Source organism: Salvelinus namaycush, unplaced genomic scaffold (genome assembly GCF_016432855.1).
Source record: "Salvelinus namaycush isolate Seneca unplaced genomic scaffold, SaNama_1.0 Scaffold370, whole genome shotgun sequence".
NCBI lineage: Eukaryota > Metazoa > Chordata > Actinopteri > Salmoniformes > Salmonidae > Salvelinus > Salvelinus namaycush.
The window spans coordinates 152,026-161,560 of NW_024060675.1; the positions used below are offsets into that span (position 1 = coordinate 152,026).

Here is a 9,535-nt window from a genome sequence, read left to right on the forward strand (position 1 = left end):
TGTGTGTGCGTGCGTGTGCGGTAGTGGATGTGTGTGTGTTTCAAAAACAAAGAAAACGGGGAGGGGTGTGTGTTCATAAATGGCTATGCGGTTGCGCTCAAGGCTCTCTCTCTCTCTCTCTCTAGGCAGGGGTCATTTGAAACCAAGGTTTACAATATACGTCAAAACAGAGCCCGACCCCCAAACAAAAAAGTGTGTCTGTGTCTTACGCATCCTAAACACAAAGGCCTTTCAAAACCTAATTTAGCTCAGGATGTAGGCTGTAGGGGCTAAAAAGTCAATCAGCCCAGCGATGTCTAGACCGCCCCACCCCAGCATCGAGGGGCTAGCCCCCCGGAGGTTGTAGAATATCAAAAGGGTCATAATGTTTAGACACCCCAATCACTTTGTTTGAACCAAATACCTTAGGAGTCAAATATACCTTGGGGGTATAGCCCGAAAAAACGTCAACCCAAGGCTATGTAAACTCATTCCGTACTTTCTCTAGTTAGGGGCACAACCAATATTGACAAACGATCCACTGTTACCACCGTTTTTAGCTCAGCTACACACCTCCAGGACCGCAGCTCCAGAATTGTTATCGACTGACCCGTTAAAAAGATAATCTGGGAAACCCTCCTAATGGATCTTTCTGAAGGTGAGTTCGTGAAATAAATATATATATATGCTGTATATTAGATTTAGGATGCGGGGACTTGTTTGAACATTGTGAATGTTATAGTAATATTAAACAGGAGTTATAGGGGTTTTAACCGATGACAACAATTATTATTTTATTTAAGTCAAATGCACATATTCATGTAATTTAAAACGTTCGCAGGATATGCAACATTAAGCCACCTGCATCCCGGGGATAAAGGATATGGAACCGCCTTCATTAGAATGGAATTCCGAAGAGCAACGGATGGACACAGAATTTTACGAGATATCTATATGTCAACTGTATGTATTTTTTATGATAAAATGTACACCCGACATCGAAAATCATACAACCCTGGAGGACATGATCGAAACGGAAGGGGGACCCCCGGAACATGAAGAGTAAAACATTGAATTCGGACGATTTCCCCGCTTCAAATGACATTTCGGAGGTCTCTGATTTGCGGTTGTTTGTGATGGGCAGAAAACAGGTTAAGGAAAACTCCGAGGCTGAAACAACATTCAGTCATGCTATTCTAAAACAGGAAAACAACGATTTTTACAGATATTCAGAAACAGAAGGACAATAATTATCATTATAATTTGTTTTTTAAATATATTTTTTAGGCCATATGTTAAATGGACGTATTCTTATAAGTTAAAATGTATCTATTTCGTATAAATACATGTTAACATTATCTAACGTCTGTATGATACCCAGAGGCTACAGGGCCTAAGGGATTGGGAACCGACAGAGTTAGACGGGGATTCTCAGAAGCAAACTGCGTCAGGTCCTTTACGTGGCCCATTCACTAATACACTATTTTCGGCGTAAGTCCCCCCACCCGACTACGGAAGAGCAGATGAAACAGAGACAATTCTGGGGGCTTGTACTGAAGGCCTTAACCTAACTCCAAACACAAGCCAGCACCCCAGGACAGATAAAACGATAGACGGTGAATCTGTCCTTCCTCATGGAACTTTTTTGAAGGGGAGTTGAATATTAGAGGTGATGTTTGTATATATATATATATTATCTAAGAATGATTGGTATTAATTCTAGGCATTTACAGGTATGTTTTTAAAAATGAAGGCTATTTATACAATGAAACATTGTTTTTATTCCTACTGTTTGTAAACAATAGCTTCTGCCCCCTTAGGGTCTACTTGAACCGCTTATTAAATCAGACCTCTCAGACCAGAAAGTATGATTAGAAACCATGGCAAACTATATTCAATCTGTGATTAGAAACGATAATTAGAAGCTATGACAAAACTATGATCAAACTATGATAATAAACTATGAACAACTATGAAGACAGGGCGGTATGTGTGTGAATGATGAGCTATTATTTAAGTGTGTAATATTACTCTTTCTCTCTCTCTGTCAGGCTATGAAAAAGACAAGAGAAAGGACAGTGACTCCTGAGTGTTGATAGGTCTTAGATTTTTATAGACAGGGTATCTGTAAAACACAATGTGACAACTATTGAAGATGCAAAAAGGGGTTTTCAGAAATATATTTGGTTGACAGATTTGTATTATTATAAAAAGTAATATAAAAAAGGATTAGAATCTTTAGTATTATTATGTTACATGCGAGACATACCCAGAAATGTCAGCGTAGACAACTTACAAGAATGTGTTTACCGGGGCGTGATGAAAACATTTTAAAGGAGCTTTAATTCAAACATGCAAAGATATATATTTGATACAATTACCAACGTTAAAAACTGTTGTTACAATATCACAAATAAGGTTTCTCGGACTAACACACTGTAGAGTTTCCTATATACTAAAGAACAATCACTAAGACAAAACACAAAAAGTTGTAATACATTCAGTATACAGGGCATTCTATATGGAAAACAGGTACATTTTGAAAGATTATGATGTTGATGTGATTTTTAAAAATTAATTTAGCAATTTAGGATAATACTGTTTATTTTATACTTTACTTAAATTGTATTATTTATCTTGCCTCATACCAGGCTAATACACTACCAAGCCATGCAAACAGCTAGGGAATTAACCCAGAACAGTTGTGGGTCTTTTTTTTTTTTTTTTTGAACAATAAATGATCAAGAATACCAATAGGCTTGATCTGATCCTCAAACCTATCACGACATCCTAGAATGCACAGACATATGCAAAACCATAAAACTCTGACAAGAAAACAATGAAAATCTTAACATGACTACATGCCCTGCCATTATTTTTTAGTTACCATCCACCCAATGGTTGAATTTGGTACTTTTTCTATGTAGATGCACCGAGCCTCCAAGTGGCTGGAGACATACAACAGGCTAAATTAAAATGACCCAGTATGTGAAAAGCTGGGGGGGTCAAATGTATTTTTTATGTATGGTTTTTGTTACAATCAACAGGGCTTCCTAACATTCGACATAACTAGTAAGCCTTACGCGGGAGATTAGAACTCAAAAGTAATAGGGGGTAAGAAAGATCATAAAGGTAATTTCATATTTCGGTTTAGGGGGTTAATAACTTTAGGGAAAACAATATTCACACTATGTGGATTATAAACATGTTAGAGAGCCATCACATCATGATGTAACAGGGATGAGTGGCGATTCAAAGTACAACAGGAGGCTTCTGTAAACTGCAATACGGGTTAAATATGTTCTACATACAGCCAAGACTGAGTGGTTTCACAAACTCCCTTTAAAGGTTTTGTAAGAAAGTTGTAACAGGCCTCATTCAACAGTCTAGAGATTAACCTAGAGACACCAAAAACATCAACGTTTAGAGCAGCTTGGAGATTATTCCCCCATGTAAGAGCCACACGGCCCCGTGTGGCTCAGTTGGTAGAGCATGGCGCTTGCAACGCCAGGGTTGTGGGTTCGATTCCCACGGGGGGCCAGTACAAAAAAAAAAAGTATGAATGTATGTACTTGTAAGTCGCTCTGGATAAGAGCGTCTGCTAAATGACTTAAAATGTAAAATGTAAGGGGGGGGGGCAAAGAGTTGATTTACCTAACCCTGTACAAACCAAAGGAATTTCCAGAGTTAGCAAACCCTGACACTGGGTATGATAACTCTGACTCGTATGTCTAATGATTATTGTAGATGTTTACACCTGAGGGAGTTTACAGTAGGTCAATTAGATGTATAAAGGCAAAGAGAGCAACAAATTGACCTACTGTAAACTCCCTCAGGTGTAAACATCTACAATAATCATTAGACATACGAGTCAGAGTTATCATACCCAGTGTCAGGGTTTGCTAACTCTGGAAATTCCTTTGGTTTGTACAGGGTTAGGTAAATCAACTCTTTGCCCCCCCCCCTTACATTTTACATTTTAAGTCATTTAGCAGACGCTCTTATCCAGAGCGACTTACAAGTACATACATTCATACTTTTTTTTTTTGTACTGGCCCCCCGTGGGAATCGAACCCACAACCCTGGCGTTGCAAGCGCCATGCTCTACCAACTGAGCCACACGGGGCCGTGTGGCTCTTACATGGGGGAATAATCTCCAAGCTGCTCTAAACGTTGATGTTTTTGGTGTCTCTAGGTTAATCTCTAGACTGTTGAATGAGGCCTGTTACAACTTTCTTACAAAACCTTTAAAGGGAGTTTGTGAAACCACTCAGTCTTGGCTGTATGTAGAACATATTTAACCCGTATTGCAGTTTACAGAAGCCTCCTGTTGTACTTTGAATCGCCACTCATCCCTGTTACATCATGATGTGATGGCTCTCTAACATGTTTATAATCCACATAGTGTGAATATTGTTTTCCCTAAAGTTATTAACCCCCTAAACCGAAATATGAAATTACCTTTATGATCTTTCTTACCCCCTATTACTTTTGAGTTCTAATCTCCCGCGTAAGGCTTACTAGTTATGTCGAATGTTAGGAAGCCCTGTTGATTGTAACAAAAACCATACATAAAAAATACATTTGACCCCCCCAGCTTTTCACATACTGGGTCATTTTAATTTAGCCTGTTGTATGTCTCCAGCCACTTGGAGGCTCGGTGCATCTACATAGAAAAAGTACCAAATTCAACCATTGGGTGGATGGTAACTAAAAAATAATGGCAGGGCATGTAGTCATGTTAAGATTTTCATTGTTTTCTTGTCAGAGTTTTATGGTTTTGCATATGTCTGTGCATTCTAGGATGTCGTGATAGGTTTGAGGATCAGATCAAGCCTATTGGTATTCTTGATCATTTATTGTTCAAAAAAAAAAAAAAAAAGACCCACAACTGTTCTGGGTTAATTCCCTAGCTGTTTGCATGGCTTGGTAGTGTATTAGCCTGGTATGAGGCAAGATAAATAATACAATTTAAGTAAAGTATAAAATAAACCGTATTATCCTAAATTGCTAAATTAATTTTTAAAAATCACATCAACATCATAATCTTTCAAAATGTACCTGTTTTCCATATAGAATGCCCTGTATACTGAATGTATTACAACTTTTTGTGTTTTGTCTTAGTGATTGTTCTTTAGTATATAGGAAACTCTACAGTGTGTTAGTCCGAGAAACCTTATTTGTGATATTGTAACAACAGTTTTTAACGTTGGTAATTGTATCAAATATATATCTTTGCATGTTTGAATTAAAGCTCCTTTAAAATGTTTTCATCACGCCCCGGTAAACACATTCTTGTAAGTTGTCTACGCTGACATTTCTGGGTATGTCTCGCATGTAACATAATAATACTAAAGATTCTAATCCTTTTTTATATTACTTTTTATAATAATACAAATCTGTCAACCAAATATATTTCTGAAAACCCCTTTTTGCATCTTCAATAGTTGTCACATTGTGTTTTACAGATACCCTGTCTATAAAAATCTAAGACCTATCAACACTCAGGAGTCACTGTCCTTTCTCTTGTCTTTTTCATAGCCTGACAGAGAGAGAGAAAGAGTAATATTACACACTTAAATAATAGCTCATCATTCACACACATACCGCCCTGTCTTCATAGTTGTTCATAGTTTATTATCATAGTTTGATCATAGTTTTGTCATAGCTTCTAATTATCGTTTCTAATCACAGATTGAATATAGTTTGCCATGGTTTCTAATCATACTTTCTGGTCTGAGAGGTCTGATTTAATAAGCGGTTCAAGTAGACCCTAAGGGGGCAGAAGCTATTGTTTACAAACAGTAGGAATAAAAACAATGTTTCATTGTATAAATAGCCTTCATTTTTAAAAACATACCTGTAAATGCCTAGAATTAATACCAATCATTCTTAGATAATATATATATATATACAAACATCACCTCTAATATTCAACTCCCCTTCAAAAAAGTTCCATGAGGAAGGACAGATTCACCGTCTATCGTTTTATCTGTCCTGGGGTGCTGGCTTGTGTTTGGAGTTAGGTTAAGGCCTTCAGTACAAGCCCCCAGAATTGTCTCTGTTTCATCTGCTCTTCCGTAGTCGGGTGGGGGGACTTACGCCGAAAATAGTGTATTAGTGAATGGGCCACGTAAAGGACCTGACGCAGTTTGCTTCTGAGAATCCCCGTCTAACTCTGTCGGTTCCCAATCCCTTAGGCCCTGTAGCCTCTGGGTATCATACAGACGTTAGATAATGTTAACATGTATTTATACGAAATAGATACATTTTAACTTATAAGAATACGTCCATTTAACATATGGCCTAAAAAATATATTTAAAAAACAAATTATAATGATAATTATTGTCCTTCTGTTTCTGAATATCTGTAAAAATCGTTGTTTTCCTGTTTTAGAATAGCATGACTGAATGTTGTTTCAGCCTCGGAGTTTTCCTTAACCTGTTTTCTGCCCATCACAAACAACCGCAAATCAGAGACCTCCGAAATGTCATTTGAAGCGGGGAAATCGTCCGAATTCAATGTTTTACTCTTCATGTTCCGGGGGTCCCCCTTCCGTTTCGATCATGTCCTCCAGGGTTGTATGATTTTCGATGTCGGGTGTACATTTTATCATAAAAAATACATACAGTTGACATATAGATATCTCGTAAAATTCTGTGTCCATCCGTTGCTCTTCGGAATTCCATTCTAATGAAGGCGGTTCCATATCCTTTATCCCCGGGATGCAGGTGGCTTAATGTTGCATATCCTGCGAACGTTTTAAATTACATGAATATGTGCATTTGACTTAAATAAAATAATAATTGTTGTCATCGGTTAAAACCCCTATAACTCCTGTTTAATATTACTATAACATTCACAATGTTCAAACAAGTCCCCGCATCCTAAATCTAATATACAGCATATATATATATTTATTTCACGAACTCACCTTCAGAAAGATCCATTAGGAGGGTTTCCCAGATTATCTTTTTAACGGGTCAGTCCGATAACAATTCTGGAGCTGCGGTCCTGGAGGTGTGTAGCTGAGCTAAAAACGGTGGTAACAGTGGATCGTTTGTCAATATTGGTTGTGCCCCTAACTAGAGAAAGTACGGAATGAGTTTACATAGCCTTGGGTTGACGTTTTTTCGGGCTATACCCCCAAGGTATATTTGACTCCTAAGGTATTTGGTTCAAACAAAGTGATTGGGGTGTCTAAACATTATGACCCTTTTGATATTCTACAACCTCCGGGGGGCTAGCCCCTCGATGCTGGGGTGGGGCGGTCTAGACATCGCTGGGCTGATTGACTTTTTAGCCCCTACAGCCTACATCCTGAGCTAAATTAGGTTTTGAAAGGCCTTTGTGTTTAGGATGCGTAAGACACAGACACACTTTTTTGTTTGGGGGTCGGGCTCTGTTTTGACGTATATTGTAAACCTTGGTTTCAAATGACCCCTGCCTAGAGAGAGAGAGAGAGAGAGCCTTGAGCGCAACCGCATAGCCATTTATGAACACACACCCCTCCCCGTTTTCTTTGTTTTTGAAACACACACACATCCACTACCGCACACGCACGCACACACACGCGCGCACATGGCTTTTTCCGCAAGTCTTTTTTCTCCGGGGGCATGCTTGGTGATAGAAGGAAAGGACTTATTCCTATCGTTAGAAGGTGAGATACAATTTTAAAACCATTTATTTAATTCAAAATATTTAGTACATACAGTTTATAGCCGTTCATAATTAATGTATTTTACTATGCCTTTCTTACAGATATAGGTCCTGGTTAGCCCTGACCATTATCCGATCGCTAAGACGCTTGCACACTCCCTCAAAGCTCCGTAAGTTTTCCCTCCATGGGTAGATAATCCGTCCGGCCTGTAAATCCTGGGGTATGCCCTCAGCTTTAATGAATAAGATGGGTAGAAAATGAATCTGTTTAAGTCATAAGTAAAGGCCTTTCATAAAGAGGCTGTCATGATTGACTGTGGCCCATATTTAACACGTATTGCTTGTTACCTAAGACTATTGTTGTACATTGAATATCCAATAGCCGATTTGTGTAGCATGCATCTCCACTATATCGGTCATGTTCCTGTGGTCTTTTTAAAAGTCAATAAACATATGTGTAAAATGTACACTTTTGTTTCACTGTAGATTTGTTTAAGCCCACCTAGAAACACCTGATTTATCCCACAGCATTAAGGAATAAGCTGGGTATAAAATTATTCTGTTTAAGTCCTAAGTAAAGGCCTTTCCTAAAGAGGCTGTCATGCTTGACTGTGGCCCATATTTAACACATATTGCTTGTTACAGAAGACCACTGTTGTACCTTGAATATCCATTCATCCCTGTTACACCTTTATGTGTTGGCTCTCTATGTCTGTACATAGGTTGAAATGCGGTTTCACTAAAGTTATTATACCCTAAACCTAAACCTGAAATTACCTTTAGGATCTTTCTTTGGGGTTCTAATCTCCCCGGTGTACATGCACCGAACAACCATAGGCTGGAGCCACCTGGAAGCTCGGTGCATATACATATAAAGACAACTAAATAGGAAACTCAACAGTGTGTTAGGCCTAGAAACATTATTTAGATGGCTGTTTTATTGTTGTTGAAAGCTTGAAATGTCCACAATGCGCAGGGACCTTGTTTCTAACACACACACACACACACACCGTCATCACTGCTTTGTCACTGATCACAAAATCCATGGTTATTTTTAAGATCTTGTACAGTCTTAAACATGTATTGTTCTGGGTCTTTATAAGGCGTCTGCAAAGCCCAATACCCCAGGACATTCGTGTTTCATAGACAACAACCCCGGAGGGCTATAAAATAGGCCTTACTCTTTGAAATGTTCATTAACCCCCAACCCATTCCAAACAGGACACTAGACATCAAACATCATGACAACTTCAAAGACATCATAAAACTCTTTTCACACTCTAAGCCGTGAGAAACAGTAACAGGTTGACCTGACACCTGGTCACTTACTCACCCCACCCCGACCCCCCTAACCACCAGGATGTCCTGACCTGAAGCCCAAATATGGGCATGTACCCTTCTACAGGACATAGGGTCATAAATCATGCTTTTGACGGTTGACCTGACACCTGGTCACTTACTCACCCCCCGCCCCCACCTAACCACCAGGATGTCCTGACCGGAAGCCCAAATATGGGCATGGACCCTTTAGCAGGACATAGGGTCATAAATCAAGATTTTGATTTATGACATTGACACCTTGTCACTTACTCACCCCACCGACCCCCACCCCGCCAGGATGCCCTGACCGGAAGCCCAAATATGGGCATGCCTGCTACAACAGGACATAGGGTCATAAATCATTACATAGGGTCATAAATCAGGCTTGGGTCATAAATCATTACCGGTTGACCTGACAACTGGACCCTTACCCAAAGACCCCCACCTAACCATCAGGATGTCCTGACAGGCAGCCCCTTAGGTTCACATAGCGTTCACATAGGTTCACATAGGGTCATCCATCAAATTTTGACGTGTGACATCTACTTTAATCTCTCTGAGGTTATATACAGTAGA

The 9,535-nt window shown here is 39.2% G+C and overlaps 2 long non-coding RNA genes and 2 other non-coding genes across 4 annotated transcripts; 2 read left to right on the forward strand and 2 right to left on the reverse strand.

The window, feature by feature from the left end:
- Positions 1–582: 582 nt before the first annotated feature.
- On the forward strand, positions 583–1,962 carry LOC120040658. The gene is made up of 2 exons (XR_005475714.1): positions 583–637; positions 821–1,962. It is a non-coding gene; the product is annotated as an uncharacterized LOC120040658 (long non-coding RNA).
- Positions 1,963–3,444: 1,482 nt separating this feature from the next.
- trnaa-ugc lies at positions 3,445–3,520 on the forward strand. The gene has a single exon. It is a non-coding gene; the product is annotated as a tRNA-Ala (tRNA).
- A 511-nt stretch (positions 3,521–4,031) lies between these two features.
- On the reverse strand, positions 4,032–4,107 carry trnaa-ugc. Its single transcript has one exon. It is a non-coding gene; the product is annotated as a tRNA-Ala (tRNA).
- A 1,482-nt stretch (positions 4,108–5,589) lies between these two features.
- On the reverse strand, positions 5,590–7,407 carry LOC120040657. The gene is made up of 2 exons (XR_005475713.1): positions 6,915–7,407; positions 5,590–6,731 (listed from the first exon to the last, which is right to left on the reverse strand). It is a non-coding gene; the product is annotated as an uncharacterized LOC120040657 (long non-coding RNA).
- Between the last annotated feature and the right edge of the window lie 2,128 nt (positions 7,408–9,535).